Here is a 19,688-nt window from a genome sequence, read left to right as displayed (position 1 = left end):
TGAAATATTTAGTGTTTTTTCACTTGTTTGATCACTATTTCCTCATAATCAAATGACCTGTTAGTAAGTTTAATTATTTGTCTTTGAAACCAGTGGATTGGCCTTAGAAATATGTATTAATCATTTATGTGAAGAAGAGATTGTTGGTAAAAGTAAAATAAATAAAACAAAATAAAATAAATACTGTGAGTCTATACCTGTTTCACTATAGGACCGTACCATTTCCCTGCCCCTTCTCCCCCTCACTAACCGTGAAAGTCTCAAAGGGGAGTGCTTAAAAGTAGTTTCTGAGCTGCTTTCACATGATGTTTGTTGCATTTTTTTCTCTCCTGTTTCAGTTTCCTCTTTGTTGTGTCCACTGTATGAAAAGTGGCTTGAGTTAGTCTCATTGCTGCTGGGGCAGACAGCACCTCCTGTGTAAACACAAATACCCACACCAAGGCAATTGGAAGGGGGAAATCAACTGAAATGGCAGTGGAGGCATGGGGGATTGAAAGAACATACCCAGGAAGGTTGTAGGAGAGGTGGGCAATGAGAGCAGAGACTGTATCTTGCCTCATGAGAGGAAAGAAGTTTTTGGGATTGGGAGAGCACGGATGTTTTGAGAGAACTATGCTGTCCATGGGAAGCCAAGAGTAGCTAACTGAAAAACAACTCAAATTCTTGTTGTAATTTCTAAAAGAAAGTCAAAAAGTTACCTATTTTGTAACTCACATTAACATTTCTTAAATTTCTCTTTCTCTATGCATCTCTTTATTCATAGAGGAGGACAATCTTTTTTAATATAGATATTGCAAACATTTTCCCATTTGTTTTTTATCTCTTGATTCTATTGTATGGAATTTTGTTATAATCATAAAATTTATAATTTTAGATAGTCAAACCTTTTAGTTTATTATTATATTTTTAGTAGGAAGTATATTTTTATAAATGTGTTCCTCTCTCCAAAATTTATATAAATATTTGCCCGTATTTTTTCCAGTTCTATTATTTTATTTTTACGCTTAATTCTTTAATCAATTGATCTTACCCATCCCATAATCATTCAGAAGATAATTCAACATTTTCTACAATGAAAAGAACACTTTTATTACATACTAAAGATTTAAATACTGTAAACTGAATTTGAAGAATTTATATTCTGCTCCATTAATCTATCATTTACTTAAGCACATGTATAATATTCAGATAATATTTGTAATTTTATAATATGTTATCTGGTGACATAAAGCCTCCCCAATGATTATTATTCCTCTGAACCATTTCTTGGCCTTTTAAAAAAAGTAATGGTTAAATAAACATAACATAAAACATGTAATTTTAACCATTTTAATGTGTACAATTCAGTGGCATTTAAGCAATGCTGTGCAACCTTCACCTCTATCCAGTTCCAAAACATTTTCATTACCTCAGAAGGAAACTTTGTACCTATTAAGCAGTCACTCTCTGTTGGAACCACCAAACTGCTTTTGACAACAGCTACACCATTTTACATTCACACTAGCAATATACAAGAGTTTCAATTTCTCTACATTCTCACAAACACTTGTTTTCTGTTTTTATTTATTATAGCCACCCTAGTGGATGTGAAGTGGTATCTCATTGTGATTTTGATTTTGGTTTCCCTAATGCCTAATGATGCTGAGGATCTGTGCATGTGCTGGTTGACTATTTGTGTATCTTCTTGGGAGAAATGTTTATTCAATTCCTTTGCCCACTGGCTATTTTTGCTTGTTTATTTTTCCACATAAATAATAGAATCATCTTACTAAATTCTACCTGCAAGAAGGTACTTTGAGATTTTGATAAAAATTACATCAAACAGATAAATTAATTTGTATAGAATTAGCATCCATATAGTATTAAGTCCTACCATCTAGTAATTTGATGTGTCTCCTCATCAGTTATTCAAATATTTTATGACTCTTGAAAGTTTAACAGCTTTTTAAACACGTCTTACACATTACTTATAAGCTTTTGTAAGTTTGTAAAAATCATTCCCAGTATTTTCTTCCTTCCTTCCTTCCTTCTTTTCCTTCCTTCCCCTCTTTTCTATGTGAATTGAATCACCTTTTTTCTATTAAATTTTCCATAGCTTGATTGTGGTCATCATTTCACAAATACATCAAAACATCAAATTATATACCTTAAATATATATAATTCCTATGTGCCAATTATAGCTCAAAAAAGCAGGAAATTTTTTCAAGGATAAATTTTTCTAAATAGTTATTGCTGATACATAGGACATGTTAGACCATTTTGCTAGTGACCTATTTTCTCTTCCTTCTCAAAAATCTTATTTTATAGATATCAGTAAGATTTAGTGCCTAGCTCTATACTACTTTTATATTAGCATCAAGTTGTTTATGTAGCAAAGTGCTTTCTTCTCAACAATATTTCAAACCTTTCTAGGGAAAGAATATCTATATTATTTATGCCTTTTGCATTACCCTTACTACCTAGCACAATTATTAAGAAGTACTTATTAACCTGACATAATCCTTGTTAAGGATCATCTTATAAGTTGATACTTAGAAGAAAGCCAGTGATCTAGAATTCTAAGCAACTATCTACAGGGTATTGAAATAATTTCTAGAATCACTCCCAGTTTAGATCAAGGAAGTAAATAAGTTAGAGTAATTGCTTTGGAAGTGGAATCAAGAGAGAAAAATCCGAGAGAAAATGAAGAGAAGAATCAATAGAACTTGATCAAAGTATACATTTTGTGTGTGTGCCTGTATTGACTAATGCACATAAAAAGTCATATATTAAATAACACTGAAATAGTCTGAGATAGTTACATGTCTTCTCAAATTTTTCTAATGTCCTTGGAAGCTGCAAAAAACATGGTGCTATAGTTTTGTATAAGGCTTTAAAATACCAAGCCCCTATAACCCTAGAAGTAGCCAAATATAAAAGATACTTGTGATATCAACATTACAGAGCTCCTGAATTTTGTTCTAACATGTTTTATTTTACTGACAAAAAATTATTACAGTTAGAAAAACAATTTTTTAGTTCTGAATCTAATATTTCACCTAATTGTAATTCATGTAAATATAAACCTTTGGAAGAAGCATAGAGTGAGTAGTTCTCCCAGAAATCACTATTATATATTAAAAATACTACATAACAGGTACAATCATAAAAATCTTCCTACTTGATGCAGTGCACCAAAGCAAGTAAAAATATTTATAAATTTAGAACTAAAATTCTATTTTTTCACTCAGATGAAGTAGAACAGAAAACATATCTAAAACAAAAAGAATTCTTTCTTTTCTCATCTCTTTCTTCTCCCTCTCTCTCTGTCTCACACACACACATATAGACAAACATACTTCCTATTTAAAGATGCATTTTCTGACTGTGTTATGTATTCTTGTTTTTACTAAATTCCATATGTACGTTTTTATAAGGTGGCACTTCCTTGGGAGATGCTTCACGGAAAAAAAGAATGCTGGAATTGCATAAGTTTGAGAAGCACTACTTGCTATATAGCATTCTTGGAAATTCACAGGATATATTAGCACACTGAAGGCTTCTAGAAGTCTTGCAGGAAAAAAAATAATATTGTTTAAATCGGAATATCCTAAATTTATTTGACCATGGACCATTTTTATACTTAACACCTAACACAACACCATATAGTCACGACGTGCTTGTTCATGCTATGGTAATAAGCAGCCCCAAAATATCAGTGGGTGCATTATAAAATTTGTTTCTCATTTAAACCACATATCTGATGTAGTTCTGAGGAAAGTTACAGTCCTTGTATCCACTCAGAAAATCAGGTGAGGCTTTTTTTCTTTTTCTTTTCTCAATAACTATAGAAATGGTAAATGAATTCAATAAACCATGCACTACTTATAAAACTTCTTCCAAGAAGTGACATGACTCTCTTCCTGCAAATTTCATTGGCTAAGGTGAATACTATTGCCATGCCCAACTTCAGTGTCAGAAGGGAAGGCTAATTCTACCATGTGTTCCAAAGACAGAGAGCCAAAAATTTTTGGTGAACAGCAGGACTACCACAAACATGCCTTGGAAAATCTGGGCTGAAGAAACAGCTTTGGCACCTGTTATTAAATAACTCAGTGAACATACAAAATAAATGCTCCTGGCAAGTGAATAATCTTGGGGTTCACCCAGTCTGTCAGCATTGCCAGCTTGGCGTCTTTGCTTTACCAGCTGCATAATGTGGTCTGTTCCAAGGAAGTTGCCCCATCTGTGCCTCAAACACTGCCCCTTTGCTGATGTTGTTTTCTGGCAATAGGCAGCCATGATAATGACATAAAGTAGTCCTTCGCCCTCTGCCTTGAAACCTGCCAGCATCCCAACATATCTTATCTCCTCTAAACCTTTCTGTTTCACTTCTTATCCTATAGTCTCTGTCTTAGTCTATTTAGGCTGCTATAATGACATACCATAAACTGGGTGGCTTATAAACAACAGAAATTTATTTCTCACAGTTCTGGAGGCTGAGAAGTCCAAGATCAAGGCACTGGTGGATTCTGTGTCTCATAAAGGCCCATTTCCTGGTTCATAGATGACACCTTCTCACTGTGTCCTCACATGGCGAAAGGGGCAAGGCAGCTCTCTGGGAGCTCTTTTGTAAGGACACTAAATACCATTTATGAGTGCTCCATACTCACCTCCCAAAGACATCACCTCTTAATACTATCACCTTTTGGGTTAGCATTTCAACATATGGATTTTGGGGGGACACAAACATTCAAGCCGCAGCAAGCTCCAGAGTTATTATCAGAAAGGAGCTATATTACTTATCAGTGACCACTGTATTGTAGTGGCCTCCATTCATTACCAGTTAGATACTTGGAAAATAACATTAAGTACTCTAAGGGGCTGTTTTTTTCATCTCTAAAATTTGTAGGTCTAGGAAAGAAGTTTCCAAAGCACAGCTTTCTCCAAGAAAGGAGAGTATCAAGTGGGAAACACTTGATTTTGCTTTCCTGGCTTCAACTCCACTCAAGCACTTCTGGATTATTCTCCCTTGCATATTGGGGTTTCTTGTATAATTTTGCCTATAACAAGGGTTCTTATGTAAAAATATTATTTTACCTCTTGACTGAATGTTCTTTAAGATCCCGATCATTCTCGACAATTTAACATACTCCAGTCATCAGTAAGAAGAGACATTTGACACATTCAACATGGACAGGACAAATGAGGGTTAGTTCAGCTAATCTAAGTTGCTTTCACCTGGTGAACCATGGGAAGATTAGCTTTAGTGTGTCTTTATAATGACAAAGAAGGTAACATGCTCCAAATAATATGAAACTGTGCTGGTCTCTCTGCTTCTGGGTCTGCTGTGTAACTAACTCTAGTTACTCTCTACAAGCCTAAGGAGCTTAGTTTATTCCCCTGAAGAGACACAAACTACTTGGGATCAAAATAAAGTCACATAGCTCCTACTGAATGTGCAGAATGTCCAGGCCTGCCACGTGCAAAGGAGGCTTCTGAACTCCAGTGCAGTTTTCTTAGCCCCACCCAAGTCTGACTTATGTGGTGATCCAAAAGATGCAAAGGATCCTGGGATAAACTCCCTGTTGAGGATTGGAGGCTTAAATCCACCTACCTTGATGAAGCTTGGCATTTGGATGTTCTTCACTTCACATTTCTTCTAATAGGTTTTTTTTTTTAAATGAGGCCACCAAAGCTTAATATAAAGATCATAAAAGGGTTTCATCAAAAGCAATAATTCTGATATACTAAGAATGCTACTTGGAATTGAGTATGGAAAGGATTCTGTGGTCAAGAATAGATCCAGCAGAAAAGAATACCATTACTCATTAGTGATGTCTGCCTATAGTGTTCATGCCACATATTTGTCATTCTGATCCCATCATAACCTCCTGTTATTAACATAGTGATCTTGAAACCAGTCCCCTGTGTTTCCTATAACTGGAAGAGAAATGAATCATGTCCAATGTGTTAACATTCAAAATCTAGAGCAATAATAATGGATGATCAATAAAGTATAAATTGAATCTTGTTGCTTTGTGCTATTCTACCTTTGAATGGAGAATACATAATCTGTGTTTTTCATTTCTACTAAAAAGATATAACTGGCATTATTTCTGTTGCTTTCATGAGAATTCACATTTATAGCTTCAAAGTTCAATAGCAATGCATTGGCATTCCCTTCCCATTAACTATTTTCTTTAATCATTTTTTATTTCTTGGAATAAAAATTTATAGGCTGAAATTTAAGACCACAGTAATATAGTTAGAGATAAATATTATGATTATTTTTAGGCCTTGAATCTGCACAACTTACAAGGCCAAAAAGTAATCCCAACCCAGAAAAGTGAAGTAGATTCTTTTTTAAACCAGTTGCTTCTGTTAGTTTAATTAGTCAATCAACTCTAAAAATGAAATTTAAACTTCTAAATGTAAGGATTTATATTTCTGATAATTAATATTCTTCACATCTAAATAAGCAGAATCTGGGTCTCTTTCTGTTCATTTTAAGGCAGAGATTGTCTCCAGCATATGGCAACAGCCAAATCCAGCTATCTCATTTATTGAGAATGAGTGGGAACTGAGAATTATCTTGTTGGTTTTCTTATGTATACCTTTGGGCTGGGATTTACACTCATTGTCCAAATGAAGCACACTAAAGATCTCACAGGAGATTTATATGGCAAAATTCTAAGCAAAATGCTGATGCTGCTCCATACCCATTTTGGAACTTTGCTCCATCAGTCAAGACCAAGAGAGTCAAGTGTTCACCATATTGTAACTCATTTATTTCTGAGCACAAGGTTATACAATATATTCAAGCCTTCCTTTCACTTACATACAGCTACAAGAGACCAAATTCTATTCAACAGAATGTGGGCAGAGTGATGCATGCCACTTCAAGGCCCACCCTAGAGATTCCTCTTACATACAACCACCCATTCTCTTTTTCACCCATTGGCTAAATGGAGGGAACTCCAAGAACCTAGAGAAGAGAAGAGATGAAAGGCAGAACTATCTAGATGCCTTAGTTGCACATGGATGAGAAGTGATCAAGTGAGTGGACTATTGCTTAAGTATTAAATAAATTGACCAGGTGCAGTGGCTCACACCTGTAATCCCTGTGCTTTGCAAGGCTGAGGTGGGAGGATGACTTGAGTCCAAAAGTTTGGGGTTACAGTGAGCTATGATCAGGCCACTACCCTTCAGCCTGGGCAACAGAGTGAGCCTCTGTCTCTATTAAAAAATTAAATAAATAAATAAATGTGTTAAGCCTCTGAAATTTTAGGGTTGTTTGTTGCATCAGTTATTCTATCCTGACTAACCCAGCTAGTATGACAGAGGAAACCCATGATAATCTTGATTACATTGCCTCCATTAAGATTCCTGGGTGATAATAAACAATTACTATTATCAACACATCATAAATGTCAAAGTGAATACCTATTTGTGGAACCATAAAGACTGCTCACATTTTCTTAGCACTCTCCATGTGCCAAGAAAAATACAATTTTGCTATACCTGTTTATAGATCATATATGAAAATCCAGATGATTCAATAACTGGATCAAGATCAGTTAGCAAGTAATGGAGCCTGAACTCAAATCCAACTTTCTTTGATTCCAAGTCCTGAATTGCTATGCACCAAGCCACATTGCCTCTCAGTTCTCATACTCATCCTGCCTCACATTTCAGATAATCATAGAATCAGATTGACCTGTTTTATCACAACAGAGTATGCCTACTGATGGATAGGACTCATTGCACTTGCTATTCTAAATTTTAAACCTGTTAAAAAATTATAGCTTGGAAGCTTAAATCTGTAATCATCAAAGATCTTGCTTACAAGCAACATAACCTACCTAAGCTAGTTGAAGTAGAAAAAGAGTTTATTAGAAGACATTAGGAAACTCACGGAAACTTTAGGAGGCTTATCAGCTCATGTCCTGCAGTAATTCCCAAATTTCACATTGAACCTCACTAATACAGGCCCTTCTGGGTACAGGTGTGTCTAGTCACACAGAGGACACTGAGAATGTGCATATTGTCAGTGTCCCAAGGACATCTGTCATTACTGTCTCAGAATGCCTGAGATTTCTCCTCCATACCTGTTACTCTCAGGAGAATATGGATTCTATGTGGCAACAGGACCTGGTTTTTCATGTTGTTCCCATGTAAATAAAACAATCTCAGGGAATAGCTCTGTTTGGTAAAGCCTGCATGCCTGCTGGAGTCTGGGAAATCGAGTTCTGGCTTCCACACTGAGTAGGTAGGTCTCATCGAGTGGGAAACTCCCCAAATATAAGAAGATTCTCAGTGACCAAAACATGACACACATGCCACTAAAATGACAATCCAAAGTCATTTGGATGCCAAGATTATGGAGGAATATAAATAATGCTTCCTTCAGAGGAAGCTGGTTCATAGAACAGAGCAGATGTCCAAAAGAGAAAAGCAACAGCCTCAGAAAAGACAGAGCTGCTGCATGATGACTTCCAAGATCTGGTGAAGTCTGGCTGTCCCTGCTCTGATTGCTTTCCTTATATTTTCATAACATGAGGTCTCTGCAGTTCTTAAATAGCAAGTTCATAATTACATGCCAAACAGTAAACACCTTCAGAATATTGAGATGAATAAATAAATTTTATAGTAAGACTCTCAGAGCTAGTTTAAGTAGAAAAATAGTTCAGTGAGGGACATTAGGAGGCCGGGTGAGGTGGCTCACACCTGTAATCCTAGTACTCTGGGAGGCTGAGGCGGGCGGATCGTTTGAGCTCAGGAGTTCGAGACCAGCCTGAGCAAGAGCAATACCCCGTCTCTACTGAAAAAATGGAAAGAAATTAGCTGGACAACTAAAAACTATATATATATTAGCCAGGCATCATGGTGGCACATGCCTGTAGTTCTAGCTACTCGGGAGGCTGAGGCAGAAGGATTGCTTGAGCCCAGGAGTTTGAGTTTGCTATGAGCTAGGCTGACACCATGGCACTCTAGCCCAGGCAACAGAGTGAGACTCTGTATCAAAAAAAAAAAAAAAAACGAACATTAGGAAACTCACAAAAGATTCAGAAGGCGTAAAGAAGGGAGAGAGATAGAGAATTCTATTTCTAATGGATATAGGAAAAACTCTTACATAGTGTTGAAGTAGAACAGATTTTGATAGCCCACACAATTGGTTTGATTCCGGCTCCACCCACTGACTTATCACCTCAATATGTTGTAAATTCCATGAAACTATGTATCATGGAATTATGTCTCATTCACATCTGTGCCAATTATAAGCTCCACCTTGTCATAAAACTTAGCAATTAATATTTGTTAACAAATTCTTTCAACTGGTAGTGGCAAAAAATGGATTTTATTTATCTAAATAGAATGTAACTATATAGTAATTGCAAAGAAAAATGCATTGACAATATGGGTTTCCAGCAACCACAAATACTTGGATATATATATCAGTTCTAGAAGGGCTGCTTTAGGGAATCAATTTTGTATCATTTTTAACTGCCACACATTGAACTCCAAACACCATATAATGATTAAAATAGCTCTATATAACATTGACTGTAACATTGCTTCTCCTGAGTCCAGCAGTTAGTTAACATATAGTATTCACTACCCCTCTCCCTTTCCACTGTTTGTGTCCAAACATCGTTTCTTAAGTAAGTAGTCATATTGATGGTATTGATTAATACTCCTAGTAGAAATGATGAAAAAAATCGATTTGCTCTTGTAAACCTTAGCTATAACTAAAATATCTGGAGTGTTGCTTCCTTGAATTCCATAAGAGCTCTCTTCTCAGACTTCTTCCATTGTTACTGATTATATCTGCAGATGGAAATCAGGTGTGAAAACCCATTAAGCTGCTTCACAACAAGACAAACTTTGACTCTTACTGAACTCTCATGTTCTCTCTTCCTTAATTAAGGCACAAGAACATTTTACCTTGGAGAGAGAAAGACTTAGATTATGGAACTTATTCCTTCTAATGGCATGCATTTCACCCAATTGGGGGATAATACATTTCTTACTTTGTTGCTTTGCAAAGAGCCACTTACTCAGTTCTTCCAAGGGAAGAATAAAGAGCATGATTTTATTTATAAAGAGCTCTCAGTTATCTATCCATGCCACAAAAAAATAAAGGGAGTATGCAGCTGTTACCCCAAAATTGTAACATTTTTTTCACTAAACATTTTAAAACCCAAATAAAGAATACCTTTTAAATGAGTTAGTGACATAGAATCTTATTTTAGAGCTAGAATAACCTTTAATGTCTGCAGCACAGAAAAGCAGTTATGAGCACAGGCTTTGGAGTCAGATGACCTGGATTAAAACCGTGGCTTCACGTTTACCAGCTGTGTGGCCTTAGGCAATTTACAAAACCTCCTGTGCCTCAATATTTTCTTCTGTATAATGATAATTATAATGATAACTGTAAAAATAAATAATAAAATATAGTAAGCTTAAAATAAATAAAAATAACACAACATAATCATAACTATGATAATACCTTTCTCATAGGCTTATAGTGAGGGCGAACTGATATAATACAATGCAGCACTTAGCACTCAATACATATTCATTATTTTACTTTTCACACTCTGTGCATTTCTGTCTCATAAAAGCATATCATGTTAAAAGAAAACCATAATACTTTCCATAGGCTTTCCTGATCTTTATATGAATAAGCCTCAAAATTTCTGTTTTCTAAATGCTTCATTGAGAATGTGAGATGTGAAAAAAAAAAATTTGTCATTGATCTATGTAGAGGGAAAAAAAGCCAAAATGCAGAGTTGGTCCAGACAGATAGCTTAGCATAAATATGCAGACAGGACAGTCTCTCAGTAGTTCAGGTGTGCCAGCTGGTTTCCACTAAACATAATCACTAAAGCAGGACTGTTAAATGAAGATTCAGCTACAATAGATAGTTTAGCTTTTGTGGATTCCCAAATTAAAAGGATTACTAAGAACCGCAACAACAAAATATCATTGTCACTAGTATCTGTGATAAAGGCTGGATCTACCAACCTGCACAGAAGTAGATACTTTTTTTTTATTTCAGAATATTACAGGGGTACAAATGTTTAGGTTACATATATTGCCCTTGCCCCACCTGAGTCCAGAGCTACAAGTATGTCCATCCCCCAAACGGTGTGTATGGCACCTATTAGGTGTGAATGCATCCATCTCCTCCTCCCCCCTCCCACCTTCCCAACACCCAATGAATGTTACTACTACAAGTGCATGTAAGTGTTGATCAATTAACACCAGTTTGATGGTGAGTACATGTGGTGCTTGTTTTTCCATTCTTGTGATACTTAGTAGAATGGGCTCCAGCTGTATCCAGGATAATACAAGAGAAGTAGACACTTTATAATCAAAAAGAAGGGCATTAGGAATTTGAAAGCCCAGAAAATGCAAATTAGATTGCATTTTACAAAATATGGCTGCTATCATTTTCAATAAATTTTTAGGGAATCAGACAAGGATGAAGGAATAGTAGAACCTCTTCCACTTTGGAATTATGCTTTCTCCCTGTTTTTATATTAATACTTAGATTAAAAAATACAGTAACAATATTAATATGACAGCTATCAAGTATTGGGTACTTACCACGAGCCAGGCATTCTGCTAAATACTGTCCATGCATTATCTCATTTAATCCCCATAACAAGTCCATGAGAAGGTCAGTATCATTTTTCTATGTTTACAGATGAGGAAAATGAGCATAGACAGGGCAAGTTACTTGTCCAGGGTCATAGAACTAGTAAATGGTTCATCAGTACTTTTGCTAGGTCCAAAGCCAGGCTGTTAGCCACTATGCAAACTACCTTTAAATAAAGAACACACTAATTGAGCAGCCAGAAGACTTCCAACTACTTTGTCTATTGTGGAGCTTCAAGTCCAGTAAATACACAGGGGCTGATAACAGCTGGGGGAGCAGATGTGTGGATGAACTGACTCCCTTCTTTTCCTGTGCTCCTTCCCCATTACCAGACATGCACCTGAGGTTGTAGCTCTTAGAGACTATCTTTCTCCTGGAAGCCAGAGAAGGAAAACAACTTGCTAATGAAGCATTCGTCTTATAGGTCCTGATGCTAAGTCCTGGGAAACATGGCTGAGCCATAAGATTATCCAGAGACAGTCACCCTTTTGTTTTTTTTTTTTTTTTTTGAGACAGAGTCTCACTCTGTTGCCCGGGCTAGAGTGAGTGCCGTGGCATCAGCCTTGCTCACAGCAACCTCAAACTCCTGGGCTCAAGCAATCCTCCTGCCTCAGCCTCTCGAGTAGCTGGGACTACAGGCATGCGCCACCATGCTTGGCTAATTTTTTTTACATATATATTTTTTTAGCTGTCCATATAATTTCTTTCTAGTTTTACTAGAGACGGGGTCTCGCTGTTGCTCAGGCTGGTCTTGAACTCCTGAGCTCAAATGATCCACCCACCTCAGCCTCCCAGAGTGCTAGGATTACAGGCGTGAGCCACTGCGCCCGGCCAACATTCACCCTTTTGAAAACTACTCCTTTACCTTGGTCATGAAGCTGCTATGGACATTAGTGATTTTATATATTTGAAAGGTATTCCATTGAAGAGAGGTAGTATGTCATACAAGAATAAAACTTCAAAATCAATCCTGGGATAATATGAGGCTTTTCTACTCATCATTATAATAACAAGAAAGTAACTTAACATGTCTGAATTTCATTTATAATAATGGAATACCATCATATTTCATTTATTCTATTGCACACATTTTAGATTTTAACATCTGAAATCAGAAGCATCTTATAACCAATAAATGGCATCTTCCAATCTTTGCTGGCCAGGCAGCAGAGGTGAGGGATTTGTCTCTACCTACATATGTAACAAGCAAAACTTGCAGAATGGGTGGCAATGGACACAATAGAGCATTCGTTCCTTGAATCCCAAGGCATTATGCCAGGAGTAAAAGGAGGATGAAATATAGGAGTGCTTATAATGTGGTTAGAGATATAAAGAAAAATATGAAATGTTAACCCATGAGTTCACTGTTAATTCATTGCACATTCTCAACTACCTCCAAAATGATTTGGGACAAAGAGAGGTTAAGTATCTTGTTCAAGTTCATACAGTTAGGCAGATGTGGGGAAGTATTCTAGTCCTTTCTTAGCTGTTCTTAACCACTGTAACTCCTCATTCTCCAACTGTCCATGTGGTGGGAGAAGCAGCACAATGTGAAAAGCTCAGAGAAGGGAGTGATCTTGTTTGTGCTGCAGAGGAGGAGGAGGAGGTGGGTTCTGGAGGCAATGGGGACTGCTCCCACTGGAGATGACCATCCATAGAGAGCACTCTAGTGGGGCAGAAGGTGTGGACAAAAGCACAGATAGGAAGAAGGATAATTGTAGGAACTGTAAATAAGTATGGCTACCAAGGAAGTTTGTTGAGAAGAGTAGTGGGACCTAGAGGTGGAAGGAAGGGAGGAGGATCCTTAAATCCAGACCATGGCATTCAGCTTTTACGCTGAAGACAACTACTATGGTCTGAATGTTTGTTTCTCCTAAAACTCATGTGTTAAAACTTAATCCCCAGTGTGACAGTTTTACGTGGTGGGGGGCCTTTAGGGGAAGTGATTAAGTCATGAGGCTCTTCAGAGCCCTCACAAATGGGATTAGTGCCCTTAAAAAAGAGGCTGAAGGCAGCATGTTTGCCCCTTCCACCACTCGGGGACACGTAGAAGATGCTGTAGAGTGAGCCCTCACCACACACTGAACCTGCTAGTGGAGCCTTGATCTTGAACTTCCCAGCCTTCAGAACTGTGAGCAATAGATTTCTGTTTATAAATTCCCCAGTCTAAGGTATTTTGTTATGGAACCTCGAATGGACCAAGGCAACCTCTGAGCTGCTAATGAAGTTTTCTGAATTCATCTACTTTTATAAAAGTTTAATTTGGGGAAGACTGGTCTGTTAGCCATGTGCAGTGGGGAATGATGAGGAGCTAACCTTTGTGCTTTGTAAACAAAATGCAAGGGGAGGGGCTAATAAGTTTTATTTCTACATAAGGTCTTGGTTATGATAAATGTGATAGAGGAAAGGGGAAAATATGTCACAGAAGCTCATAAGTGCCTATGAAAATGTTCAAATAAGTTTTGGAAATGTTGGAGAACACAAAACCACCTAAATATTGCAATGCTACATTTTTCAGATCCCTTAGGGTATATAAATTATAACATCCTCCATATGTTGGTCATTGAACATTTTTACGTTTTTTTCTATGGGGTGTCTATTAATGACTTCTGGTTCTGAGTTCCAATGAGTATGCCCAACCCTAACACTAGCCCTATGGTTTGAGAAATGCCGAGTTATTTATTTCCTAGTTAATGCCTAAATTCCAGCTCTTTTATTAGTAGTTTCTATTCCAGCCTTAGACTACCAACCTCAGAGCCTGAATAAACATATTTGTATTTGATTTAAGACTTTTTACTCAGAACCATGGGTGACTAAGTTACTGAAATCAATTTGGATGACACTGTAAGAACATTTTATGAAAGTAAGTAGGAGATCATATCTGATATGAAAACTATATATAGTATATGCATATATATGTGTATATATATGTTTGCTTCTATTTGTAAATGTATATAAGTATGTATACATGTGTATATATATGCTTGTGTGTATTGCTTATATTCAATTCCACAAAAACCTCAATGATAGCTATTACCTTCTACCTGCTTCATGAAGAATATATTAAATAGCAGAACAGTAGAAAGTACCTCGCTAACATTTTTCAAAGTCTTTGCTAACAGAGCAAAAAGAATATATTACTTGCCGTCGAAATGGGTGGTTTGCACTTGCCTTAATTTTACTGTGTTGTGACTTTGTCAGCAAAATGCACAATTATAATAAGTGGAATTGTAAAATATTGCTGTTGGATTTTTGCAGACTCTCTAGCCTTCATCACACCTTCAGAAGACAGGTTTTAAATAGCAGTATACACCAGCCAAAACAAGAGTTTGCAACAAGTTTAACTGGGAATACAAAATTCTTTTATGTTTTCAAAGACAATATTGACCCTCTTTTCAAGTAAGCAAAGAATCAATGACTTATTTATTTACTTTTTGCACACAAGAAGAAAGTCAAGCCATCATCAGTCTTTCAAGAAAGGCTATTATGAAACTCTCCTTGCCTCTGGAGAAAAACAAATTGCCTGTGTCTTACATTTCAGCAAATCCAGGGGTGTGTTTCTTCCCAGGCGTGCCGGGTTGGTTCTGGGACCTGTGCCTGCTCTCCTGGAGTCACCTCCGACAGGAATGTTCTCTTCTTCACAGTCTCTTTTTTCTTGGTATCTCGTTGCCTTCATTCTCGTGTTTATCCTCCTGACAGCTTTCCCGGAAGCAAGTTCAGAGACCTCAATAACTGAGCTTTTAGCTGAACTGATTTGGAAAGCTTTGTGGCCACTGCCCCTGCTCCCTGCTGACTACTTGCCTGCCCCAAACCCTTCAGTCAGATAGGTTTAGGTTTCCAATAAGCACAAGGATAAATGAGGCTTCACTATCACTGTCAGTGGCCTCTAACTGTGGCTGCATATGTTGCTTAGAAGGAAACAAAAATGTCTCCTGTGGCCTGTGAGGCCCTTCGGAACCTGCCTCCCGCTTAGCGTGACCTCAGCCCTACCACCTTTCTTATGCATGCCACCATAAACAGTTCCCAAGCCCTCCAGCTTGTCCCCATCTAGAAGCCTTTACACGTGTTCCTTCTGCCTGGCATGCTCTCCCACAAATGTTCATGTGGCTCACTCCGTGTCATTCAGTTTTCTTCCTAAATGTCACTTGCTTTGTCTTCCTGGGCCACCCAAATTAATATAGCGGCAGCCTTAAGCCCATCACTGCTTAATTCCTTATCTGGCTTTGTTTCCTTTTAGCACTTATCAATAACTAAATAATTATCTATTTACTTGCTTATCTTTTACTGTCTTCAGAATATGAGCCCTAGGAAAATAGGGATTGGTCTTGTTGACAAACATCTCCCTAGAGATTCTAATTGTGTAGGTCAGCAGTGGGGCCCAGAGCGGTTTGTAAAGACAGCTCAGGTCATTTTGAAGCAACCAAGTAGAAGAGCATTTGCAAAGCACTGACATGAACTTTCCCTAAGCCTGAGGTGGGTTTTGTTGTTTGAGGCTTATTTTGTTGTTGTTCATTTGTTTTGTTAGTTTTTAAAGAAAGAAAAGAAAGAGAAATCTCTTTCCTTTCCAAGTCCAGAAAGTCCTTGGTTCAATGTTGTGGTGATGTTCCAGAAATCATTTACACAGTAATAATAATAACTGCAGAGAAGAATGGAAAGCAAAATCTCCCTAGAGAGATGGTGTCATCTCCCGGTAATTGTGAAATGACTGTACATTGGAGAGAGTATATGCTACTAATTTACTGGACTCCAGCATATGAAGTATTATCATGCCATTATGATGGTTATATGTTGCCCATTTGCAGCTAGCTGCTGTCATATAACATTTATGTGGCATGTTCTCTGTTTCCTTCATTCACCCTCAATGTCTACGTTATCATCATTCCTTGAGGGAAGTGGGGTAGAATCTTCAATCATAACATCAAGTGCTTGTGTTTGTCTTTTCCAGGTTAAGAGTAGCTCTGCACCGAGACTGTGTCTCCTGGACCTCAAACGCCCCAGCTCTGCACTGATGGAGAAGTTCAAGGGCAGCAGGCTGCCATCAGACTTGCCGGCATCTTGGGCCCATGTTGCTGGGACTTTGGTTCTAAAAGAATAAGGGTCAGCAAGCCTCTTGCTCTTGGTTTAGAAGCTTCTTGGAAGGGGCTTCATGAGATTTTAAAAGGCAGGTATGGTCTGATGAAGAAAGTTCTAAGATAAGAGAAATAGTTCTGAGTATTCAAAGTCTGTTATGAGTAGATGTAGGAGAGGAGATGGGAGACCTAAAGAGAGTGAAGGAAACTCCAGGTGAACAGGGCAGTGAGAAGAGGGAGTGGAGATGGGAATCTAGAAGGTGAAAGAACCCTAAGAGGTCAGAGGAGAGACCACAATGTCCCGACTATGCCACTGTTGCTACTGTGGGCTGTTAGATGCCTGAAATCCCAAAGTATTTCCCAATGTCTCACTTGTGGTGTCCTCCATGAATAAATAAAGGAGAACTGTAAGAATTAACTATGTTTTTGTCATCAATAACCACAGTCAACCACTACATAATGAACTGAACGGTTCCCTCTCCCCTTTGGCATTTATATCCTCAGATCTTTGTAAACGGTGGTTACCTTGCCACTTCGTCGCCGTCTGACCAAGCTGCATATGGTTTAATCTTCCCTTTCCAATCCATTCCTCCAGCCGGTTAAATCATTTCCCTTGCTCTTTCTGTTCCTCAGGCCAATTTGTTCATTTCTGGGAAAACTGGCACATTATTCTAGCTGCAGACTCGCAGCTGTATTTACAATTAATATTTATTGCGTGCTAACTGGGTGCTTGGCCTTATATTAGGCAATGAAAATGAACACTAGACTTAGCATTAGGCATGATGAGCAGATACTCCTATTGTTCCTAATCTTAAGTTTTCTCCCCATTCAAATGTTTTTATTATATAGTAAGTTAGTCAATTGTATTTGTTTTTGTCTTAAGTTCTCACAGACTTCCCATGTATAACCTTGAAGTGTTTTCAACAAATTGCTATTTGAGCCTGAAACTTCCAAAAGCAAAAAACTTTGGCCCTACTTCCCTGATTATGTGGACAGAGAGGTGGGACAGGAAAATACACTTTCTGTATTCATCTGACTCAGTTTCTCCACAGTGACTGAGAATAGACTGACCAGGAACAGGTTTAAGCAAACACAACTTTATTTATTCACCTTGGAATAAGGGTATAGACACCCATACAGAACAGCACCCCTTTGCTCATTTCTTCCCCACCCATTTCAGGGAGATAGCTGAATATTCCTTCATGGCAGACACATTTTTTGAATAATATTATCAAATACATCATTAACACTTCTAAAAAAATGGCGTCCACCACCTCGGTGTCTCTGGATTTTAATCATATCTTTCATAGAAACTAAAAGCATTTCCCATTTACCCAACATATTCACTTGCATGAAAACATCACAGAGGCGTTTGCAAGAACTACTTATAAGGGAGCTACTTCAATGGGTTCCATTTCTGTTCTTCATTATCTGCTAGATTCTGGCCTTTTTCACTTTGAAGAGAAAATAAGAACATTAACACATTAAAGGATAGGCAACTTGGGTCAGGCTGGCCTGTCTTCTCTGGGAAAAAAATTAACTACCAAATTAAGTATCTATCCCCAACTGTCAAAAATGTGGGGATGAGGTGTCCACTATTAATTTCTTAAAAATCTGTTTTATTTTTTTTTTCCTGGTGTGTACAATCAATTTCCTGGAGTAAGAAACATGAAAAAAGCTACATTTCCCAGGAAGACAAGTTAGAGAAGCCAGACCTTGGGTCGGGGACCCAGCCGGCACAAGCAGGAGCTGAATGGAGGGGCCTAAGCCACCCTCCCACTTAACCAGCGTCCATCTCCACGACCTCTCTCCAGATACAGGCTCTTGCATGTGCTTTGTCATCCTGGATTCTCTGCAACTATTTTTTTGGCCCATTGAGTTGGGAATATTCAGAAAGGACAGAAATTTCTGCTACAACACAGTATATACAATACTTAAAAGAAAAAAAAAACTTCTGAAAATTACACATAAAATAAACAGGGTTCACAGGGTAGGGAGAGAAGGGTTGAGTCTTCAAACTCCAACCAACTTTATAACTAGAGCATGAAAAAGTAAGTGTCAGAGGGGATAATTTGGACCTCCCAGCCAAGTTGGAGACAGTCACAGTGGATATTAAAAACATACAAAAAAGAGTCAAAATGCTGACGACTTTTAATTAGAGAAGTAGAGGGAGCAAGGCAGATGGAAGAGCAGCTCTGCATCAGTGGATCTGCCATTCAGGTGTGCACGGGGGAGCTGAGCAACTGCCAAGAGCCAGAGCCTCATGAGGTTAGGACGGACCCCTGTGGAGAGGGCGACCCAGGTTTAGGCACTCGTTTCTCATTTTATCGAAACACAGCCAAAAGTGCCTCTGCTGTCTGCGTAGCAGCTTAGCTAAGCAAGTCAAGCTCCCCTTTCCTATGGGAGGTGGTACTTCTCTTCCCACTCCTCTGGCTCCTCCTGCCTGGGAAACATCCCCCGTGAACCAACCTGACTTTAGCATTGTTCTGACATCCTTCCCTAGTCACATGGATAAGCCAACTCATGCTACAGAGGCGTGCCGTGTAGCCGAATAAACTCTACAGAAGAGCTTTAGCACCACAGAGGCTGGGCTCACGGGGTGGGCACCCATGGCACACACCGAGGATGAGACAGAGGATACAGATTTTTTTAAACTTTTTTATTACACAGTAAAGAATACAACAATACCTGAATCATACTTTAAAGATTCACAGGTTGACAGACCATACATTACAGTCCAACTAAGGAAAAAAGGATAAACAAGAAACCACAGTTCAGACATAGTAGACTTAAAAGCTCAAGAGTATGCTGACAAAAGCATGATGCCTAGACCCCACCCCCCAGTGTTAGTCTACCATTAACTTGTGGTACATGTCTGAATTAAGTATTGCACAACAACTTTAATTTTTCACAATAATGTCGCAGAACCCAAAATAATATTTTAAAAAAATTACTTCAAATCTGCATTTCA

At 37.9% G+C, this 19,688-nt stretch overlaps 1 protein-coding gene across 4 annotated transcripts in view; it reads right to left on the bottom strand.

The window, feature by feature from the left end:
* Positions 1 to 19,369: 19,369 nt before the first annotated feature.
* RUNX1T1 (RUNX1 partner transcriptional co-repressor 1) overlaps positions 19,370 to 19,688 on the bottom strand; it is a 138,941-nt gene continuing 138,622 nt past the window's right edge. For all 4 annotated transcript variants that reach the window (XM_045561944.1, XM_045561941.1, XM_045561942.1 and 1 more), the window contains one exon: positions 19,370 to 19,688. This exon is cut by the window's right edge and continues 3,623 nt beyond it. The gene's annotated coding sequence lies outside the window, so the exon portion shown is untranslated.

This window comes from Lemur catta, chromosome 9 (assembly GCF_020740605.2).
Source record: "Lemur catta isolate mLemCat1 chromosome 9, mLemCat1.pri, whole genome shotgun sequence".
Taxonomy (NCBI): Eukaryota; Metazoa; Chordata; class Mammalia; order Primates; family Lemuridae; genus Lemur; species Lemur catta.
This window is presented reverse-complemented; position numbering and strand designations above follow the sequence as displayed.